At 40.4% G+C, this 24,082-nt stretch overlaps 1 long non-coding RNA gene across 1 annotated transcript; it reads left to right on the forward strand.

Annotated features, from left to right (window-relative positions):
• Window positions 1-791: 791 nt before the first annotated feature.
• Window positions 792-12,032, forward strand: LOC122561495. Its single transcript, XR_006315012.1, has 3 exons — window positions 792-995; window positions 5,363-5,421; window positions 11,667-12,032. It is a non-coding gene; the product is annotated as an uncharacterized LOC122561495 (long non-coding RNA).
• Window positions 12,033-24,082: the final 12,050 nt, after the last annotated feature.

Below are 24,082 nucleotides of genomic sequence, written 5' to 3' on the forward strand. Positions count from 1 at the left end.
GGACCAGGGGTACAGATACATAATTCTTTGAAGTTTGCGTCACATAAAAACAGGGTAGCTTAAAAGGTGCTTGGCACACTTGCCTTGTTTTGCTCAGTCCTTTGATTATAGGAGTTGGGAAGTCATGTTGAGGTTGTACAGAACTTTGGTGAGGCCTCTTCTGGAGTACTGTGGCCAGTCCTGGTCACCCTACTATAGAAATGATACTATTAAGCTGGAGAGGGTTCAGATGAGATTTACCAGGATGTTGCGAGGTATGGAATGTTTGAGTTATTAAAAAAGGCTGGGTAAGCTGAGATGTTTTCCACCTAGGGTATAGGGGTTGGGAGATAACCTGACAGGAGTTTATAAAATAATGAGAGGTATAGGCAGATTTAATGTTAGTTGTCTTTTCCCTAGGATAAGGACTTTTAAAAATAGTGGGCACATTTTTAAAGTGAGAGGAGTGAGATTTAAAAAAGACATGAAAAGCAATTTCTTTTTACAAAGGGTGATTCACGTGTGGAATGAACTTCCTGAAGAAGTGGTGAATGTGGGTACAATTACACTGTTTAAAAGATACACACATAAGAAAGGTTTGGAGAGATCTGGGCCAGGAACAGACAGGTGGGGCTAGTTTAGTTTGAGATTATGTTCAGCATGGACTGATTGGACAGAAGGGTCTGTTTCCATGCTATGACTTTATAAAAGGCAAAGTACAATAAAACACGCTGCCTGAATGTTTCCAGCATTTAATTTGAATGTATATCAATTGCTTCTTAAAATTATAAATACTAAGGAATGATGGACTGTCTAGTTTTGTCCTGAGCCATGCAGAACATGTAGTATGTGGTTTTGTTGCAGTCTGTGCTGACTTAGTCTACATCAGCTGGAGCAGCAAATGGTACGAGGATGGAATTCAATGTCTTGGGTGAGGAAGGGAGTTAACCAGTCCAAGTTCCATCTCCAATTTTCTACTCTGCTGTTTGTGCCTTCATTACTGCAATGTTAACAAGGTGAGAAAATCATATAGACAAAGTCTGATTGTCTACTTCCTCTATCCAAATAGTTGATCTATTTTTGATCATATAGAGAAATACAAATGTAAAATCATTTTAAAAAATACATTTCACATAGCAATCAGAACTGTACAAAATTGTCATTAATTTTCATGGTCAAAGATAGAAAGCAAGAAATATGATGTTGCTTAAGTGTAGATTTGTCAGAAAACTACATAACAGTATATGGGCATTGTGTGTAAGATATAAGATTTGCTGAAATATCAATTTTGCACATGGGTTCACTTGACTGCTTACAGTTCTTTTCAGAGCCTATTATTTAATTCTTCTGTCATTAGGAAATTGAACTGATTATTCTGAAAGGAGGCAGAGAACATCTTCATTTTTTTCGTGGTGAAGGGGGAATGTTGATTTTCACAGTTCATGTTTAGACAATGAAATACCAGACATCGATCACTTGCTAAAGGATTACTCTGCTGTGGTGTTTTTCCTCTACATTTGCGTAAATTATTCAGAATTATTAAATACCAAAAGCAAATTGGTCTGAACACATGAAAAGCATGTGCATGCATAAATTAACTGCAAAGTTTAAGTTATAGATTATAATAATTCCTGGCAGATAAAAGTAATACAGCAGAACTATCTATCTTGGGCCTGCACTCTGAACTGTTATGTAAATATTAAATATAATGTTTGTTGCACCAATGGCATTAAGCTTGTTTTGTCATATAATTATTCCTCAAGAGAGGCAATTAGCGAGCACAAAATATAGGCTCTTATGCTCGAAAGGGCATCAACCAAACCATATTTTCACGGTCAGCGAAGGAATGATTTACAATATGTGAAACAATAAAGTCAAAGTTAAATCTAACTGCGCTGACAAATATTAATTGTCTGGAGAATTCAGAGTTTAATATGGTGTTTTCAACCATCACCAGTAGATGGTACTCAGTAAGGAGTGCTTGAGGTAGTTCATTGCCACTAATCCTTCTTCGCTTTTACTCTGCTTAGCAGCTATCTAGTTATCAGTGACACAGAATAGTCCGTGGGTGAATTTAAACCAAAGAGACAATTCTCCTGGTTAACAAGGTGGTTTATTGTATGATAACAATAATTTAAAGTTACGTTGGTAGTCAGCTGTAATTACTGAGCACTCTTACAGAACACTATAGAGAATACTTATGCTTTCTTCCGAAACCTAATTGTGTGTACCCAAAGACAATGTGACCTCTTCAGATTGGATAGAGTTCAATGTAACATGAATATTAATTCTTGTAGAACCATTAACATATGGAATATCTCTCTCACACGCTTTTCCCTTTGTTAATTGGTATACTTTCATTCATATATATATATATATAGATATAGATATAGATATAATGCATCTGTCCCTCCTCCAATATCTGTCACAACCCCAAGTTTAGGGTGGCATCGTGGCTCAGTGGTTAGCATTGCATCCTCACAGCACCAGGGACCTGAATTTGATTCCAGCCTTGGGCAATTGTCTGTGTGGAGTTTGCACATTCTCCCTGTGTTTGCATGGGTTTCCTGCGGGTGCTCCAGTTTCCTCCCACAATCCAAAGATGTGCAGGTCAGGTAGATTGGCCATGCTTTTTTTTTGCCCATTGTGTTAGGCGCATTAGTTGAGCTGGATTACTCTTCGGAGGGTCAGGGTGAACTTGCTAGGCCAAAGGGCCTGTTTCTTCACTGTAGGGATTCTAAGTTCTCACTTCATAAATACTGATAGACATTGCACAATCTTCCCAGAAAGACAATCTTTGGACTTGGGATAATAGGTAGACATTTGCTTGAGGACTTTGAGCTTGGTTCTGATCCGTGGATCTTTTAATGCAGAGAGGGACCTTTTATCTCTTGGATATCCTTCATGACAGACATCATTCTTGGTAGACCTTGTCATTGGTCATTACCTTATCGAAAGTACCTTCAATCTCCTGAATTCTCTTTTCTCGAGAGCCACTTGCCTGCTAACTTAGGCTGATGCCCCAAAACATTAACAGGAAGACTATTAATCTCATGAATATAAATCACAGAAGGCAGCTCTATGTTGAAACAATTTATTTCTTCCTAGCAGTACCCTGGATTTTTGGTCAAAACAATACCTTTCTGATGTGAATAAGCACTCGCTTTTAAATAGAATCCTGGATGTATAAAGCAGGCAATTTCCTCTTCGTCACCATACCCTGAATCTGTGGGTATTAGTCTGGCTTCTTTGGAGTTGTGTACAGTTCATCTCCTTCAAATGGTTGATCTGGTCAGATATCTTCAGTTTCCCTCTATGATTGTTTTATTGGTGACTGAGGCTTTTTCATGCCTTCAGTCAAGTTATTTGATGATTACTGCTCATTCAGCATTATCTTTGTCACTGGTTTAGACTGTTCTGTTCTAGAAGTTAGGGGATTAATCAATTCTACCAGTCCTGTAAAGTCTGTGATTTACTCTATGTTGACAGTATGAAGCAGTTCGCTTATGCCCAACAGAATAATCTCACTGGAGTCTTTCTTCTGTTTTGGCTTCTATCTTAAGTCTCATTAGTCCAATCAAATCTTCAGTTGGTTTCCCATTGACTGGTTGGTCAAATAGAGTGGCGTTTTGGCAGCTATTTGTTGCTCAGCCAATTGAGCTTTGGGAAGTAGTTGACCTCCTTCAAATCTTTAAATTAAGCTGAGGTTAAGACATGCATGCAGATTAAAATGTAAACATTATAATTGTGAACCACACATCTATTTTCAACTCTCATGTGTGTGGTATTGCAGTGTAACTTGTAGCATTACACTGCTCTTAACCGTTATTCTATCTGCGCCATGCAGTCTCATCTCTTGTCAGCTTCTGCTTCTTCAGCCATTGAAAGTAGGTCAGATAGGACAGTAAGGTTGACCCTTTATCATGATTAAAATTAGCAAATTACCCTTTGGCATAAACAAATTCTTTACATTTTGTTTCATCTGGGTCAGCAGGTCCCTCCCAGAGTGCTGCAGGTATTTTCCCCACTGGAGGAATCTTGTTTAATGTTTTTAATATCTCATTTATTCTTACAAATTGGTAAGCTGTGCTTCATTCTTTGGGCATCTTTGCGTATGTGACCATCAGCACTTACACTGTCCTGCAAAAATGGGCTGAAACTTGCCAGCCATTGAGTAATATGGGTTATGATGAGAAAGTTTAAAAATTTAGTCAAGTGTCTAGTGAGGATCATCTTAATGTTAAGACCAGTACTTCTATTTTTCAGCCAACTGTCAGGCATCAAGATGATGTTCTCACTGGTGACTGTTGAGAGACAGATTAGTGTAATTTACCGCTCATTAACAGTTTCAACTTTACCCAATTTTGCCTTTTCATTTTCAGTCTCCAAAGGTTAACCTTTCAGGACTGGTGACCCTTCCTCAGAATAGGGCTGGACCTGAAACTTTAACTCTGGTTTCGCATCACAGATGCTGCCAGACCTGCTGAGCTTTTCCAGCAACTTCTGTTTTTGTTTCTGATTTATGATATCAGCAGTTCTTTCTTTTTTTTAACAGAGACACTTGTCTTACTTAACAGGATTATTTATTGTATGATTGCAATATGTCCCATTAACATTATTCGCTAAACAAAGTTACCCTTGGGAATTGTACAGAATACATTTGCTCCTTTTAAGTACTTATGTAGACCTCCATTGACTCAACCTGTGGTATCACCAGATTGAGTGGAGCTCAAAGTAACATGGACATGAATTCTTTCAGAGGCATGATCTTTTAGAGCACTTAGCAGACATGTGGTTAAGGAACTCTGAATATTTTTGAAAAACTAGTTAGATAATAGCTCACAGTTTCAAGAACTGCAGAAATCTCCTTGGTACGTCAGTGGATGGTAGGTGGTAATTATACAATTTGCAGCTCAATTTGGCTCTGCCCTCTGCAATTCAGCACCATAGGAGCCTAAATCCCAAGCACATTTTCCCAATTGCAATAATAAGGAATCATTCTAAGTGTGTTTGCATGCAAGTGAAAAATCTTCCAATGATAGTGATAGCCATTTTGAGACATTAGAAACTGCCTGATAAATGCAAAATAATCTCCCAGCATTATCAGAATTTAACAAAATACTTTAGAAATTATTATTGAGTAAAATGAGAGCAATTTCTTGCATTGAACTCTTACTAGACAAGATTAGAATCTCCTATAAATGTAACAAGTTGACAGTTGAGCTTGTAAGTGGTACATTATCTTTGTTTATTTACAGTTCGAATGATTATTGCATTGAAAGTTTAGTCGGCAAATGTTTTTATAAAGTTATGCCCACACTCCATCCAATTGGAGATATGATTGAGTGTCTTGTAAACAGAAAATTACTTTCTTTTTTTCCAGGATCTGCAAGCTGGTTAAGAAGAGAGAATCCCATTCCCACAAGAAACAGGAGCATGAATGTAAATTTTTCAGATTTATTGCACTGGTCATTAAATACATTGTGGTAGTCATAGCAGCAGAACCAGTTCTTTCAGTTTTGAAAGTGTTCTCTACAATTTTTCAAACACATTTACAGACACAGTTTCAGCACTTCTTGTGACAATCATGACAAATAAATACAAATTCAGATTATTTGCTACAAAAAATCCAACATTAATAACTTTTAAAATGAATTACTCTTGTTAATATCTTAAGGTTTCTGTCTGAGTCTCCATTGATCCTTCTCTGACCAATGGAAACTATCTATTACTATTTATCTTATTCTAACTACATTCCTAAAGAAGACCATTAAATCATCTTTAACTTTTTCAGACGTAATGAAAAAAACTCATTTGTTCATGGCTCACTTTGTAACAGCGTTGCTGCATGCCCAGTGAGATTGAGTGCACTTCACTCCCACCATATTTCCACACTCCCATTGCTTTCACAAACTTCGTATAATGTGGTATCCATTCTGGGCTTCCAAATAAGCTATGATTTGATTTACTCAGACATTTCGCTGATATTAACTGGATGTTTTCAGTACTCTGACGTATCATCATTCAAATCTCTTAACTTAATTCGACACTGTCAACCTCTGGAGTTTACAGAATCACGAAATTGTTCTAGCATAGAAGGAGGCCATTTGACACATTGTGCCTGCACCAGATCTCTCATTAAGCAACTTCCTTCGAGCTCCTCTCTGCCCATTTACCCATAACTGTGCACATTCAGAAAAACAGACTAATTGCCTCTGGGATGTGTTTATTAAATCACCTTCCATCAAATTCAAAGGTACTGTATTTCAGACCTTCCCCATTCACTGGATGAACAGGCTTTTTTTCATCCTACCCTTATTGCTTTTTTTAATCAATTAATTTCAATCTGTGTCCTTTCATTTTCAATCCTTTCTTGAGTGAGAGTTTTCTTTTTATTTACAATGTCCAGATAATTCAGAATTTTAAATACCACTATTAAATCTCCTCCTAACCTTCATTTTTCAGAAAATAATCTTAACTTCTCCATTTGATATTCATAACTGATGTTCCTCTGAAATAAAACAAAGAACCGCAAATGCTGAAGTTCTGAAATAAGAACAGAAATTGCTGGAGAAATTCAGCAAGTCTGGCAGCATCTGCGGGAAGAAAGCACAGCTAACACTTTGAGTCTGTTAACACTTCATTGATGGCAGCTTGAAAAATGTGGTATATATGCTGAAGATGAGGTTGGAGGAGTTTGGTGGTGGTGATGGAAGGGAGAGAAGAGCGGATAGTTGGAGACGGAGTCCAGAGACAAAGAAAGACAGAGAGAGAGAAAGATATGAAAGGAGTAGGTAAATGAGGGGATAATTGATGGCAGGCAGAACTGGGGAAAAGGAAAGGCAAGGGCAACTATAATGCTATTGGGCAAGACTTAATATGCATAGAATGAGATCGAAAAATGCAAGGGATTGGGACAATTGAAATGTGGAGCTGGTTTAAGGAACAGATATTGCATGTACTAGATAGGTATGTCCCTGTAAGGCACGGAGGAAGTGATAAGGTAAGGGAACCATGATTTACTACAGAAATCTCTTGTTAAGCAGAAGAAGGAGGCTTATGTGACGATGAGATGAGATGGTTCAGATGAGGCAATGGAGGGTTACAGATTAGCTAGGAAGGATTTAAAGAGAGAATTAAGAAGAGCAAAGAGAGGACATGAACAGTCTTTAGCAGGTAGAGTAAATGAGACCCTGAAAGCTTTCTATAGGTATATGAGGAATAAAAGGATGACTAGGGTAGGATTAGGGCCACTCAAAGATAGAAGTGGGAAGTTGTGTGTGGACTCTGTGGAGATTGGAGAGGTGCTAAACAGATATTTCTCATCAGTTTTCACTCAGGAAAATGAGAATATTGTAGCGGAGAAGAATGAAATACAAGATATTAGACTAGAAAGGATTGAGGTTAGTAAGGAAGAGGTGTTATCAATTCTAGAAGAAGTGAAAGTAGACAAGTCCCCTGGGTTGGATGGGATTTATCTGAGGATTGTCTGGGAAGCTAGGGAGGTGTTGGAGCCTTTGGCTTTGATCCTTGAGTCATTATTGTCTACAAGTTTAGTACCAGAGGACTGGAGGATTGCAAATGTGCCCTAGTTCAAGAAGGGCTGTAGACCAGTGAGCCTTACATCTGTTGTAGGAAAACTTTTGGAAAAGGATTAATCATCTAGCAAGCAACAATTTGATTGCAGATAGTCAACATGGTATCTTTAAGAGCAGGTTGTGTCTCACAAACCTCATTGAGTTTTTTGAGATGGTGACCAAGCATGTAGATGAGGGAAGGGCAGTTAAAGTGGTGTATATGGACTTCAGTAAAGCACTTGATAAGGTTCCACGTGGTAAGCTGTTGGTAAAAATGCAGAGGCATGAGGTTGAGGGTGATTTAGAAATTTGGATTAGAAACTGGCTTTTTGTAAGAAGGTAGCAAGCGGTGGTTGTTGGAAAATATTCAGCCTGGAGTTCAGTTACAAGTGGTGTGCCACAAGGATCTGTTTGGGACCACTGCTGATTGTCATTTTTATAAATGACTTAGACGCAGGCATTGGTGGATGGGTTAGTAAGTTTGCAGATGACACTAAAGCTGGTGGAGTAGTGTGGACAGTGTGGAAGAATGTTGCAGGTTTCAGGGGGACTTGGATAAACTGCAGAATTGGGTTGAGAGGTGGCAAATGGAGTTCAGTGTAGATAAATGTGAGGTGATTCACTTTAGGAAGAATAACAGGAAGGCAGAATACTGGGTCAATTGAAAGATTCTTCACAGTATGGAATGTGCAGAGGGATCTTGGAGTCCAGGTACATAGATCCTTGAAAGTTGCCATCCAGGTTGATAGTACTGTTAAGAAGCCATACGCTGTGTTAGGTTTTATTGGTAGAGGGATTGAGATCCGGAGCCATAATGTCATGCTGCAATTATATAAAACACTAATGTGGCCACATTTGGAATATTGTGTACCGTTCTGGTCTTCTCAATACAGGAAGGATGTGAAAGCATTGGAAAAGGTGCAGAGGAGATTTACCAGGATGTTGCGTGATCTGGAGGGAAGGTCTTATGAGGAAAGGCTGAGAGATTTGGGTCTGTTCTCATTGGAAAAAAGAAGGCTTGGAGGGGATTTGATAGAGACATACAAGATGATCAGAGGAATAGATAGGGTAGACAGTGAAAGTCTTTTCCTAGGATGATGATGTCAGCTTGTATGAGGGGCATAGCTACAAATTGAGGGGTGATAGATTTAAGACAGATATCAGAGGCAGGTTCTTTACTCAGAGAGTGGTAAGGGCGTGGAATGCCCTGCCTGCCTTTGTAGTTAATTCAGCCACATTAGGGAGATTTAAATAATCCTTGGATAAACTCGTGGATGATGATGGGACAGTGTGGGAGGATGGGCTTAGATTAGTTCACAGGTCGGTGCAACATCGAGGGCTGAAGGGCCTGTACTGCGCTATTGTTCTATGTTCTATGTTCTAAGCTAAGTAAGTGATAATGAAGTAGTCAATGCTGAAAGCAAACCATGTAATGTGATAATAGGTTATGGGGTGGGTAAAAAACAAACAAAAAAATTGAAATCAGGCTCTAAAGTTATTGATGTCGATTGCCTCACCCTTTCCCTCCCACCCCACACCCCAACCCCTAACCTCGTCTTCATCATCAGTTTTTTTTTTAGCTGCTATCAGTTCTGATGAAGAGTCACTGGACTCAAAATTGTAGCCCTACCTTCTTCCCACAGGTGCTGCCAGATGTGTTGAATTTTCCCAGCATTTCCATTTTTGTTGATTTTCCCCTGATATAGGGGAATTTCAATCACTTGTAAATTCTTCGAACATTTTATTAATTTAAAAGCTATACATGTTGTTGCATCTAGCTGCTTGAATGATACAAACTCACTCTTGACATATTGCTGTGAGTGGCCTAGCCTAAGCGGCACAAAAGTATCTTGTGTAGTCTACAGAGTCAGAGTTAAAAACTGGGGAAGTGGTTGACTTCTACTTGTACATACAATGAATACTGTGAATTTGGAGTTGTGCACTAACAATTGACATGGCATTTTGAGAAAGTGATGACGTTGTGAAATCAAAGATCTTGTCTATTTTGGAACTATTGTTCAAACAAAATGAACAATAGAGTTTTGTAAAAAGAAACCATAGAATCTCTACAGTATAGAAGCAAACCTTTCAGCCCATTAAGTCCACACCAACTCTCTGAAAAGCATCTCATCCAGCCCTACCACATCCCTGTATTTCCCACCACTAATCCAACCCATCCCTGGACACTATGGCACAATTTAACATCTTTGGACTGTGGGAGGAAGCCCCTGTAGAAACAGGGAGAATGTGCAAACTCCACACAAACAGTCACCTGAGGGTGGAATTGAACCTGGCTTCCTAGCACTGTGAGGCAGCAATGCTAGCTACTGTGCCATGCCAATAGTATTGCTTCAGGAGTTGTGACATTTAATATTTACCTTGTGTATAATTATACATGTACATGTGATTACCAAAACATTTAAAGGACAAATTCATTTCACACATTTTGATGAAGCAATGCCAAAAGTCAATAAAAAAACTTGTTGACTTCTGTAACTGTTACATGAACAGAATATCTGTCATAAATGTCATCAACTTAGTTTTAATGCCTATGTACCACTTTTTCCCTGCTTAGGAGGATTTCAGCTCTTTGTTGATTTTTACTTTGGTGCAGACTAGTTTTTTTTACTGACTTGGAACAAAAAATCTGTTTTGCTATATATGACAGTCATCTTAGGTTGTACCAAGCACTACTATGTCAGTAAATCTTCGAGAGTTCACTTTTTAGCTCTGTGCTTCTGTTACCTCTCTTTTGATTCCATATCTGGTATTAACCTTTAAGGCAGCTAAATAAATCAGGGGTACTGCTGTCTTGTGTGGCAAGGCCTCCCCTATATTTAATTGAACAGCACATCCTGAACTAATGACTCACATTTAGAACATAGAACAGTACAGCACAGAACAGGCCCTTCAGCCCACGATGTTGTGCCGACCACTGATCCTCATGTATGCACCCTCAAATTTCTGTGACCATATGCATGTCCAGGAGTCTCTTAAACGTCCCCAATGACCCTGCCTCCATAACTGCTGCTGGCAATGCATTCCATGCTCTCACAACTCTCTGTGTAAAGAACCTACCTCTGACATCCCCTCTATACTTTCCTCCAACCAGTTTAAAACTATAACCCCTCGTGTTAGTAATTTCTGCCCTGGGAAATAGTCTCTGGCTATCGACTCTATCTATGCCTCTCATTATCTTGTATACCTCAATTAGGTCCCCTCTTCTCCTCCTTTTCTCCAATGAAAAAAGTCCGAGCTCAGTCAACCTCTCCTCGTAAGATAAGCCCTCCAGTACAGGCAGCATCCTGGTAAACCTCCTCTGAACCCTCTCCAAAGCATCTGCATCTTTCTTATAATAGGGCGACCAGAACTGGATGCAGTATTCCAAGTGCGGTCTAACCAAAGTTTTATAGAGCTGCAACAAGATTTCATGACTCTTAAACTCAATCCCCCTGTTAATGAAAGCCAAAACACCATATGCTTTCTTAACAACCCTGTCCACTTGGGTGGCCATTTTAAGGGATCTATGTACCTGCACACCAAGATCCCTCTGTTCCTCCACATGCCAAGAATCCTATCCTTAATCTTGTACTCAACTTTCAAATTCGACCTTCCAAAACGCATCACGTCACATTTATCCAGGTTGAACTCCATCTGCCACCTCTCAGCCCATCTCTGCATCCTGTCAATGTCCCGCTGCAGCCTACAACAGCCCTCTATACTGTCAACGACACCTCCAACCTTTGTGTCATCTGCAAACTTGCTGACCCATCCTTCAATCCCCTCATCCAAGTCATTAATAAAAATTACAAACAATAGAGGCCCAAGGACAGAGCCCTGTGGAACACCGCTCACCACAGACTTCCAGGCAGAATATTTTCCTTCTACTACCACTCGCTGTCTTCTGTTGGCCAGCCAATTCTGTATCCAGACAGCTAAGTTCCCCTGAATCCCATTCCTCCTGACTTTCTGAATGAGCCTACCATGGGGAACCTTAGGCTCAAATGCTGTCTGTCATCCGAAGCCTCAATGGCCTGCAAACACAAAAGCAATAACTTGTTTGTCTGGATAGATCATGTCTAAACGTTCTGTTTTTGTTTTAAACTCCAGGCCACAGATCTTCATATCCTACCACCATGCAGGTGAGAATCAAGCAATTTAGACAGTGGCATTCTCCACCATCCCTGCCACCCTGAACTACAAGGTGCTATTAACTCCACTAATTTTTGCTTTGGCAGTCCCCTACCATAAACCCATATTTACCCATAGAAAAGGCTTCCATCCTATGAACATCCACATTATATGTAACCTTCAGTTCTGGAGTTTTGCACCAGCAAATTTGGGAAGTGTAATGACTTCTATATTCTAGACATCTCACAGGTTGCTACCTCCTTCCAAAGTCCTTGGACCAAATGGGAAAGCCTGTTGGGAGACAGGGAGTGCCCTCCTCAATGATATCAGTACAAGACAGTCAACAGCAGCAGAACAAAAAATGCTACACTGCTCATGCTTAACCTGGCCCATTGTCAATAGACATTAGGCTTCTTTGGTACCTGGAATGCTCAGGTGGGGCACAGCCCAGAAATGGTGTCCTGTATAGATGTGGAATGCTGTGCCCTTCATAACTGGAGCCCACAAAGGGGGATGCCCTCAATTCAGACAAAATGAAGAAGGAACAGCAACTTTTGAGATGAAGAAGAGGTTGAAGATTAGGACATTGATCAGGTTGACGGTTCAAGAAAGCATGTAAATCAATGCATTGAAGAATCCAAGAGGCCAAACAGAAGCTGATTGGAAAACGCTCACAGGTTGAATGAGTTGAATTTGGACATGGTTCACTTGTCTAAGGTCCCGTTGCTCATCCAACAAGCAACCCTTGCTTGGCGCTGTGACTTTGATATTTTTGCAGTCTTTGACTATTTATGTTTTTGTATAAATGTATTGCTATCCATACAATTGCATGCTACCTATCTTTCAGATGATACCACTTTAATATATTCAAGTATAACATGCCATCCATGGCCTTTAAGGAGAAGAAAAATAGCAGCTAGTAAGACGATACAGTAACATTGCATGGTACTAACGTTAATTCGTTCTTAAGACTTCAGACAGCAAAGTATTGTGTTTCTGTCATGGTAGCCCATAGGTTGACAGGAATTGAGAAATTTCAATTTGATCTTTCCATCTTTAGTAATTTCTCAAAGGTTTAGAGAACACATAGGCTGGTATTTTGCCTTGAAATGCTTAAGTATCATTTCAGACAGTGTTGAACTAAAAGTGGTAGTGCTTTGCACAGCTGCTCCCAGCAGATAACTGCTTTACAAGGGGGAGTGGACATGTGGAATTGAATGGCAGTGTATACCTTGGAAAAGCTTTTGCGTAGAATGAATTCTTCCCTCCAGAGATGTTTGGAATCAGCACTGATACTGTACTTTCAGTCATGAGGTAGGTGTAAGTATGGTATAATGTGCACTGAGTAGTCCCTAACACAGTGCTTGGAGATAATGAATAACCTCAGTGTTGTCCATATTAATATGCAATGCTTTTGCTGCAGCCCTCAATATATCATTTGAAGGATCCCTTACAATTGTCTGCAGTCAAGGAGTCAGATACTGGTGGAAAATGAACAATGGTTGGCTATTAAACCTTCTTTCATCCTGGGGCTATTTGAAGAAATTGTTCATGTGTCTCTCATGGCAGTGATGTAACATACTGCAGCAGCTACAGTAACATAGCAAAAGAACATATATTTTCAAAAATGAGGTTATCTACAGTGATATAGCATCTGTGCCAAACATATACCGTCAATTTATACCCTTCTCCTTTCTCTGTCACCCAATATGCCTAAGTGCAGTTTTGCCTTCCACAGCTGCAGTGGAGGCGCTTAACTTGGACAATTGTCCTCTGGTGTCTTTGGGCCTAGACAGCCCAAGATGACTGAGAGTGTCCCACCCAGCAGTAGGCTCAACCCCTTTGACTTGTTACAAGATTTTAGCATCACAGACTGGGACAGGTGAGGAGCTTGGTACATCTAGAGTGTCCTGAGAAGAAGTATCTGGGACTCCTCTATAACTTTCTTACTCTGTGTAGGTTCCCACTGATACCAACCTGTTTGCCCTGAGAGAATGGGCCCCCCGCAGTGCGGTCAAGATCCCCCATCCCCTTTTCATATTGTTATTAATACTGAGCGAAGTCAGGTAAGTGATGGAATGCAGTTCTACTGCATGCATCTAACACAAACAGAGTAGGATTGACCTGGATTCATAAGTGCTCACCAATCTGTTTATGAAGACAGCCACACATACTGGAGATAGTGCCATACTTATAGCACTGACGGAAACCCCCGATTCTTCATTTCAGCTTAACCAGTGCCTGATTGGCAGTTTGACCAAATTATTAATGACTGAGAACAGGGATTTGCCCTCTTCCTTGGGCTGGACAGATGTCTGGTCTCTAAAAGTCCACTGAGTATCAGAGATGTAGGATATTTTTTCCTCAATCAACTATGGAAGTGTGTTAGTAATGTGCTCCCCAGATCGTATTCCTGAGTCTAATCTTGAAAGGATACCATCAGGGTGAATGTCTCTGAGCTGTTGAACACTGGAGGTGAAAACCTTGATGGTGCAACCTTTGAGGGTTCATTGGCTTCCTCTTCAGTGATGGGAGTGGAGGTGAGAGTTTCCGGTGCTGAAATCTTCCTGCACGCGTTTTTGCAGAGTATCAGCATGACAGGAGAGAGGAAGTCAGTTGTTGAAGACTCAAGACACCTCAAGCAAGAATGAATTACCCCTGTTGGGGACCAGCACAGTCTAGGAGAAAGTGAGGACTGCAGATGCTGGAGATCAGAGCTGAAAATGTGTTGCTGGAAAAGCGCAGCAGGTCAGGCAGCATCCAAGGAACAGGAGAATCGATGTTTCGGGCATTAGCCCTTCTTCAGGGCTTATGCCCGAAACGTCGATTCTCCTGTTCCTTGGATGCTGCCTGACCTGCTGCGCTTTTCCAGCAACACATTTTCAGCACCAGCACTGTCTAGCCCATTAAAGCTTACAGGGTTGGTTACCAGGTGGGATCTCTCCATCCCCGCAAAAGCAGTTCTTCTCTTTTACTGGCCAGGTCTATTATTCTCTCCTCATGAGGAGTGATGAGCCTGATCTTTGCCAACAATCTTGGACTTTAGTTATGGGCCGATTATTTCTGCAATGAGACAAACACAGCAATTAAGGATGATGAAAGTAAATAGATGAGCACTCAATGACTTGAGCCGTAGATGTGGTGATTTAGCCCCAGTGAGTGAATAAGGAGCATGGCAGCAGGAAAGAGTAATAGGTTATGATTTTGAGGAGAGTGTGAGCCCTTTAAGCGGGCATGCTGCAAGCAATACTGAGACCTTTCATCTATGAACTTTAGTCTGATGAGTGTGCAATGCAGAGTGACAGCTCTGTGAGTGTGAAGTAGCAGAGTGAAGATGTGGCACTGAGGCTTGTGGAGTGCGGACACCTTTGACATTTTTTCCGGATTGCTGGACACTCCTTTTCACTCAGGCTGCATGTTTCTTCCATGCTGGCTGCACATGATGGCATGAACTCTTTTGGTGGTTTGCAAAGAGAAGGACTCTTGCTTCTCAGCCACCCTGTCCATCAAGACCTCCAAATCCTTCTCCGAGAAGCATGGAGTTGGCTTATGTTTCCTCAGGCCCATGTCTTAAATAAGGGGAGCTTGAGCAGTGCAGCATGAGGAGTGTTTCCTGGTTTGCAGCATCTGAATTGGTGAGCAGTTGGGTCTTAACTATGGGACCAGAGGTATGTAAACTGGAAAAGCTCAATAAAGACAACCACTTCCGCCTCTCTGGCTACGCAATTCCCTGAAAAATAAGCCCAGCAACTCGGTTGCAGAACTACTGAGATGATGGGCAGAAGACCAAATGAGAAAATCCACCCCAGCCCCTAGCACACTGGGCACCATTAAACTTGCTCACTGCAACAATTTAACTACAAACAGGGACATTTGCCTGTATTTGTTTATTTTGACAACCATAGTTATACTATGAGGAATCACCATTACTTGGATGGAATTTCAAAAGTGACTGTGAAAATAATTTTTAGTTGGAGTCCTTCAACCAATGGTAGCCAATTTTAAACATTATTTCAGCTCAAAGGAAACATTAGTTGCTAAGTAATAACATGTTGTTTTTCTCTCAACTGCCTTTGTTGGCTCTGCATAACAATCTACTATCTATCATGAATGGCTTCTGGTACCATGGTAACTGACAACCAAATCAGGATATCCTTTCTGAAGTTCTAATTGCAGCATTATATTTAAATTTTATTGAGCCATCTCTCATTTCAAAACATTCTGAAATAATAAGAATTGAATGAACATTAATAGAAAAATACTTACAGTTTGTCCTAAAAGGAATAGACAACATTGTTGAGGCGTTGCCTCTTTCTGGACAATGCTCTGTGTTTCACATAAAGGTTACAGAAGTAAGCTTATTTCTTGAAAAGTTATTCTTTAAAGTTTGGTACTAAAGCAGACGAGGTTTTTTTAATCTCCATAAATATAACTGTAAGCACTTTTCTGTTGGAATATAACTGTAAATTTAAATTTGGTCAAATTTAGATCATGGTTACTGGAAGAAACAGAATATAAGCCACTAATTATATGGCAAGAGGTTTTAAGAAACTTTGAGCAAAAGTTTTACTCATGATCAACTGGAATTTGACTAGTCAGAAGATGTGGAAGACCTACAGTTTGGGATAGTTCCATACATTGTGGAGCTTTAACTGACTTGCTGCTTGTCATTCATTCTATAGTTATTCTACTTCCTTTTTTTCATCCAGGGGGCAAAAGAAGAGACTATTGCAATCAAATTGTCAGGTTTTCACTCTCTTTCTTTCTCGCTTTGTCAACTTTATTAAGTAAGTAACTTTGTCTAAATGACAGAAAAATCAAGAAGTGGATAATTAAACATAAGTTAATTAAATGTGAGGGTACACTGCACAGGAGGTGCAAGAAGCAAGATCAACATTATTTGAAGTTAGAGAGTCCATTCAGCAGTCTAATAATAGTAGGGAAGACGTTGTTCTTGAACCTGTTGGTGCGTGTGTTCAACCTTCTGTATCTGCTGTCTGATGGGAAAGGTTGTAGGGCAGCGTTACTGGGGTGGAAAGGGTCTTCGATGACTTTGCCCAATTTTCAGCATCATTCATGACTCTTAAGAATTTGAAGCAGTTTATTTTCATATGTAGTGAGACATGAACAATATTCAAGTTTGGGCTGATAACTGACAGGTAATATTCACAAACACAAGTACCAGGCAATGATCAATCTAACAAGAGAAAATCAGAACACCAAATACCATAACATTTGAGAAATATAAATGTTTTTGATTAAATTAGATTATAAAAAAATCTAATATTAATAGTGATGACCATGACAGTGTTCTAAATTCCAACTGGTTCACAACTGGCAAGGAAATCTATTTTCATTCCCAATTTACCCAAAAAGAGAGAGAGGCAGGGAAGAAGCAAGAGGCAGAGGGAGAGTCAGACAGAGGGAGAGGGAGAAAGCGAGACAGAGAAAGAGTCAGACAGGGAGATGGAGGGAGAGAGACACACAGAGAGAGAGAGAGAGAGAGAGAGAGTGTATGTATCACTCCAAGCCCACAAATGGCATGGTTGACATCTGACAGATTATGATGCTTGAAGAAAGTGGCTACACTATCTTCTCATGGATACATGTCAATGACACCCACCTTCCAGTGAGAAAATAATTTTAGTTTAAAAAATGATTGGAAACAAAAGATAAACATGAGGCAGCTGCTCGTGTGCAATTGTAATATAAACTTCTATGAGTGTGAGGGAAATAGAGAGAGAAACTCTCTGGACAGAATAGAAGGTGAGTCAAAGTTTATTGTTCCAGGAATATTAAAGAACCTTACAGTGTTTGGGAAAGGTTGAATATATACAGCAAAACAGAAATGAAATTTGGAAAGCATACTTTGATAATATTAAGTTCACAGTGGATGTAATTTTGAAATATGAGAGAGAGATTATTTGTTCGGGCTTCTGCTTACAAACCTCTAATGAAATGTAGGAGTGCAACTTCCCACAAAACACCAATATTAGCACTTTCTGTGTAATTATTAATTTAATGGAATGTCTTAACTGATGTTTAGGTTTAAACATTTCCCATCAGTTACCAACGAATGTGTAATTACAGCTCCCAATGATCCTTATGAAGAGGAGCCAAAAATCACGATTTGAAACTATTGTTGAATTTTTATCTTCCTCCTTTGTTTTTCTGAGTGCCATCTGCTGATTACCTTTCAGCTTCTCTCCGGCTTGATAGTTAACTTATCTCATTTATCGCCATGTTGTTTATCCACTTTAAGCATATTGTCACATCACAACTTGTGTATCATTAACTCATCTGTCTGCTTTATTTCCTGTGATATCTCATTACTCACTCTATATCATGCTTTGTCTTTTTACTCTATTCTCTGCACCTACCTCTATTACCACATTGTACATCTTTACTTCTTTGCTTGCATTCCCTAATGTTCTTGTTTCTCTGTTCTGACTTTTGTCTTATTGCTTTACCTATTCTATCTATTATTATTGGTGTGCTGATATAACACGTCAAAACATTGTGTTTCAAGTCTCAGTTTGTGTCACTATTTTACATTAGACTTCACCCTCTCCAAAAGAAGTAATGTTTTCTTTCCCATTAGTTGGTTCCTGGGAAATCCAAGGCAGGAGCATCTTTATAAGAAATGTTTTGTGTCTTCTGCCTTCTCTGACTTAATTACTCTTAGCTGCAAATCTAAATATTCCTGGCCTCTTGTCACTCAATTCCAATGCCCAGATCTTACTTATTCACAGACTCAGGGATTCACCACTGTCTCCTAATAACCCCATTTTACTTTCTCGGACTCAGTTCTTCTTGCAGTTTACCTTCAACTTTCCAGTACAAATTTCAGAACAAGGTGCATTCCCGCCAGCTAGGTGATCTATTTGATCCCTCCATCTCGGCAGCAACTCCAGGTTTTGACCATATGCCAAACAGCCAATAATAATAACAATTAACAGCAAACAGCAAAGTTAATGGCCCCAGCAGATTGCACTGCAGTTTAGCTTCGAGATCCCATTCCTTCCAAGTCATACAGTTTGGGCAATAATCTCTAAACCTAACCCCATCTTCAATCACTAACCTCACTGTCAATTTCCCACATGTTGGCTGTTACCTGAACACATACCCATCATGAGACTAACATATTGTCCTGCTCTGTTTTTCTTTGCTGTGATACTTCTAGAAGACAACATTTATTCAAGATTTCCAGTGCAAGGGGTGACATGGGGGATTAATGCAAATTCCCATGACACAGTTTGTAAATTTGGTTTAGAGATTTGGATATTCATGAAAAAGGGTCAAGAATGCCTAACATGAATTATCCTGTAGTTTTTCTTGAACTTTTCAGTTTTTATTATGATACTTATTTCATGAAGCTGTTACATGGAATTAGAATTGCAGTTTATCAATGCATTGACAATGACAGAGTTGCAATCATTCAGACGAGCATGTGATTTAGGAAATCACTTGGAAGTGATAATGTTCCCATGAATTTGCTTTTTGCTCCTCAAGAGTAAAAAAGATTCAGGGTTGAACTGTGTCGGAGAGGGTTTGACAGTGTAAGCCCTGAGTGCTTGCTGTTCTGAGCTGGAGAGCCTACAACTAATGGTTTATAACTTAGGGCCTCAGAATAAGAATTCAGTTATTTATGACTGAAATAAGGAGCAAATTCTTCACTCGGGGGTTTGTGAATTAATGGAATACCCTATCCTATAGCAAGTTCAAGGGACTACAAGCCACTCAGCAAACCAATCATAACTTAGAATCTTGATAAGTTGTTATAATCCATCTTGTAGAAAGTATATATTGTGGTGACAATCTGTCTGTGATAGATGGAATAGAACTGTGTATCAGCCATTAGTCAAATGACTGATCTCTCCTCGATGCTGTTGGATTTCTTCAATTTTTTTTTATCTGGGTAAGTGTTGAATATTCTATCACACTCCTGACTAAGCCCTTGTAGAGATAAAGTTACTTTAAGTGGTCAGTCGGTCTCTCTTTTCTGAGCAACATGTCTCTCTCTTTTTTCACATATAACCACACTGTTGAATTACACTATCAAAATAAGTTTCCACTCATGAGATATTCTAAAATAGTGATAGTGAGAACTCAGCAATATTGTTTTTGGAGGTTCAATGAGTTGATTTGGATGGATTTAGGAATAATTACTGCCTGAAGAGACTCTGCCTTTTACAAAACAGTTCAGGTCCTGCTGTGGTTTGACATAATTAACTCATTAGAAGAATTGTGAAATTATTCTGGATACTGTTACATTTTCAGCAAACAACTTCATTCCTTACTTTATAATGAAAAACAAGTTATTGGTGAACTAATGAAAAGTTGTTGGTGTTCTGCCTTGAGATCTTGGTGCAGTGATAGCCAGGAGCTGCAATGAAAAGCTGTATTTATTTTGTTCAGCACAAGCCACTACAGTTTATTTTCCTTTGACTTCCATTGACTCAGGAGCCTTGTTATCTCATTTAGCTGAGTGCTGCATTGTTGTTGAGAATGACTGCATTTAGCTTTCATAATCATGTCTGAGTGAAAATTTTACTTAAATCCAAAAAGAAATATAAAGTGAACAGAGTAGAATCCCTACAGTGTGGAAACAGGCTATTTGTCCCAATAAGTCCACAGCAGCCCTCCAGAGAGCATCCCATCCTCACCCATTCCATAACCCTATAATTGTGCATTTCCCATGGCTAATGTATCTAACCTACACATTCCCAGACACTACGGGTAGTTTATCATGGCCAATCCACCTAACTTGCACATATTTGGGAGGAATCTGGAGCACCTAGCAGAAACCCATGCAGAACAGGGAAAATGTTCAAACTCCATACAAACAATTGCCCGAGAGTGGAATCAAACCCGGGTCCCTGGCGTTGTGGGGCAGCAGTGCTATCACTGAGCCACCATGCCACCCCAATATCATAGCAATTCAGAACACTTACCTCCACCTCTCAATTTCCTTAAAAAATTCAGTACTATTCTACAGAACGTGTCAGACATGAGATCCATACAATGGAAACACCTTCTTCCTGTCATGACATCCACTCTAACTCAGGCATTAGCTGTCAGACTGAAATGGAGGTGCTAAATGGTGAATGAATCTAATAGTCATTTACTATCAAATACTACATATTTCATGCAGTCAGATAACGCTACCAGTAAAGAACCATTTCCAGGTAAAGGCTATGATTATGAATGCTTCCTGTAGAATCTCCTGAACACTGAAACCTATTCACCAACTGACTGCAATCTGGTGGTTCTAAGTATAAATGCCTTGGTTAAACACATTTCTAGAGGTTGTTGTTTACAACTGTGAGTTACCAGGTTAGATGTGTTGGAGAAAGCAATTACTGCTAAACAGCCTCTCTCTCCATGAGATTTGAGCTACTCTTATAGATTAAAGTCTCTTTTCATTCCCAACATGATCCGACCCGTCGATTCAATTACAACTTCAATTGAAAGGTTCGAAAACATAGCCCCAGAGCACAACTTGAGATTGTGGATGATCTCCCAGAAGTGCACTTGAGACCTTGGTAAGTTGTAGGTAGTTTTCCATTTGGAGCATTTTAGGCTCTGGATGGTATTTTAATTCTGCAGTTGCAAATAATTTTCTGTCCCATTTTGATCCCCAGGTTCCCCAGCTGTGCATCCTTATCGTCACAAAGAGTTCTTCATATGAACTGATAAAACTGCTGGCAGCACTTAGAATAACACCACAACATTTACCAAGGTCAATTTTGGGTTACACAAATTGGTAGATGGACCTCCCTTCCACATCTACCAAACATAAATCTCCAAAACAGACATTTTAGCCTTCTTTCTACTTTATATCCTATTTGTAACTGAAATCTTTTAAAGATTTCATCGCTCTAATGTAAACTGAAGTTATGCATCATGACCTGCATATTTCTTGAGATAGCTGACTCCGTCGTAGTTGCTCAGGAAGTTAAACCAGCATTCCAAATCCTATACGAACATTCCCAGCTCTGAGTTAGGAAGGCATTTCAACTCAATTATCTGAATGATTAACTAGTAAACATTGGATGAATTAAAACCTTATCTATTACTTGGGACCATATCTTCGATCACATAGGCATCCAACATGACCCCCAATCCAATCCTGGCACCCTCTCCATGGACACTGGACACACACACACATAAAACAGCATCAATTTCTCCTTAATCCATCCTGAACTCAAATCTCCATGCTAATTGGGACGGTACAGTGGTTCAAAGGGGTAGCATGTAGTTCAGTGGTAACACTGCTGCTTCACTGTGCCAGGGACCCAGGTTTGATGGTTTGATTCCAGCCTTGGGTGAATGTCTGTGTGAAGTTTGCACATTCTTCCCATTTGCAGTTTCTCTGTGCTCCGGGTGTTCCGGTTTCCTCCCACCATCCAAAGATGTGCAAGTTAGGTGGATGAGCTACGTTGCCCATAGTATCCAGGAGTGTGAAGTTTGAGTGTGTTAGTCATGGGAAATGCAGGGTTACAGGGATAGGGGAGGGGGAGGGTTTGGGTGGGATGCTCTTCAGAGAGTTGGTGTGGACTCAATGGGCTGGACAACCTGCTTTAGCTCTGTAGGGATTCTATGATTCTGTGAAAACCATATTGGTTTCCATGGATGTGACCCCAAACAACTCTATCCCACTGCACCACTTCCCACAACATGTAGTCCCAATCCAAACTGCAACTCCACCAGAATCCAATGGACCTGATTCACTTTAGACTACACCCTCCCAAACTGCATACCCCCAAGTCCTGATTCAATGTGATTGCACACGAGTCCCAGCAGACCTGCCCGCCCTCCAACACATCTCACACTTTAACTCAGGACTTCCCAGCCTGAATCCATCCTCCCACAGCTGCTACCCAACACAACTTGACCAGACTCTGCTTCACTAACCTCCACAACAACTCTAACAGCTTGCAGTGTGTGACCTGAAATGGCACCCTGACCTACCCAAAAGTCCCTATTTACTTACTAGCCACACCTAGCCCACCTACTTGTTACTTGTACCCCACAACTGCATACCACCTGTAACCCTCACCCACCTAGGACCCTTAACCCTCACCTACCTGACACACTACCTGGACCTATCTGGCATCTTTCCCACCTTACCCACCCAGTAGCCTTACCCCTCCATTCACTGGTACCCACCTGCTCACCAGGTTCCCTGTAACCTGTGCATGCAGCTACTCCAAGATTCCACATGTAGCAATCAGCATCTGCAGCCTTGACTTCCATTTTCAGAAGACACAGCTGCACAAAAACCACAGCCAGGTAAAAAATTAGAGAGAACACTGTCTTCCACCCTAACATCTAATCACCCAACACATCTATCGCCCACCTCCTCACCCACTTGGAGCTTTATCACTTTATACAACTTACCTTTATACCTTCTCTCAGCTGCCATTAAAATAGTTATCGAGCCTTTAAACTACAGAATAAGGCAGCTTCTGAAACCAACCTGGCTGTGCTTTCGACCCAGTGCTTTCAATGTGGACTACTGCACTCATCTGTGCTGCTTTAGCTGGGAATGCTCCTTGTTCATTTGGCCAACTCCTCCAAAAATATCTGGTCAGCTTCTTATCTGATCTGGGTCAGAAATAGGAATTTAGAGCAATATCCCACGAATTGAGAATAGGCACATCTCAGACTTTGTACACATCACTCCACATCCTCCAAATGATCTTGCTTTTCATCTTCTAGAATGTTAAGCAAGGAAAGCCCTGATACTAGACCTTGTTCTGACCAAAAACTTCTATTTGATAATGTCCATAAGCTGTCTCCTGCTCTGATCATCATCTTTAATAGACTTTTGGCTCAGTTAATTGTGCAAATTTAATGTAATGTCAAGCCATTTCAGTGTATTTTTTTTAATTTTTCTTAGCACCCATAGTGTGTGTGTGTGTATATGTGTGTGTGTGCGCACGCGCGTGTGTGTGTGTAAGTGCCAGACACAGCGAAAGACAACAGGTATACAAATCTTTATTCAATTCCCACCACCAGGAAGAAAGGAAACACCCGATTGGCCAGTGACAAGCAGTGTCCTTCACATCAAAGGGCAATACTGCGTGATCAAAAAGGTGAAGGGGAGGGAAGGGATTAAATCAAAATAGAGTTGGAGGGAGAAGTAAAGCACTCCACTCTCTGCGGTGCCCACATCTCCTTGAAAATCTTAAGGGACTTGGAAGATACCGAATGCTCCTTCTCCAGAGACACCCTGGCTCGGATGTAGCCACGGAAGAGGGCCAGGCAATCGGCCATAACGAATCCTCCACAGCCTGCTGCCTGGAACTGTTTATGGCCAGTTTTGCCAGGCCCAGGAGCAGACCCGCAAGGAGGTCCTCTGACCTACTCTTCCCCCTCCGCACCGAGTG

The sequence above is a fragment of the Chiloscyllium plagiosum genome, chromosome 23 (genome assembly GCF_004010195.1).
Source record: "Chiloscyllium plagiosum isolate BGI_BamShark_2017 chromosome 23, ASM401019v2, whole genome shotgun sequence".
NCBI lineage: Eukaryota > Metazoa > Chordata > Chondrichthyes > Orectolobiformes > Hemiscylliidae > Chiloscyllium > Chiloscyllium plagiosum.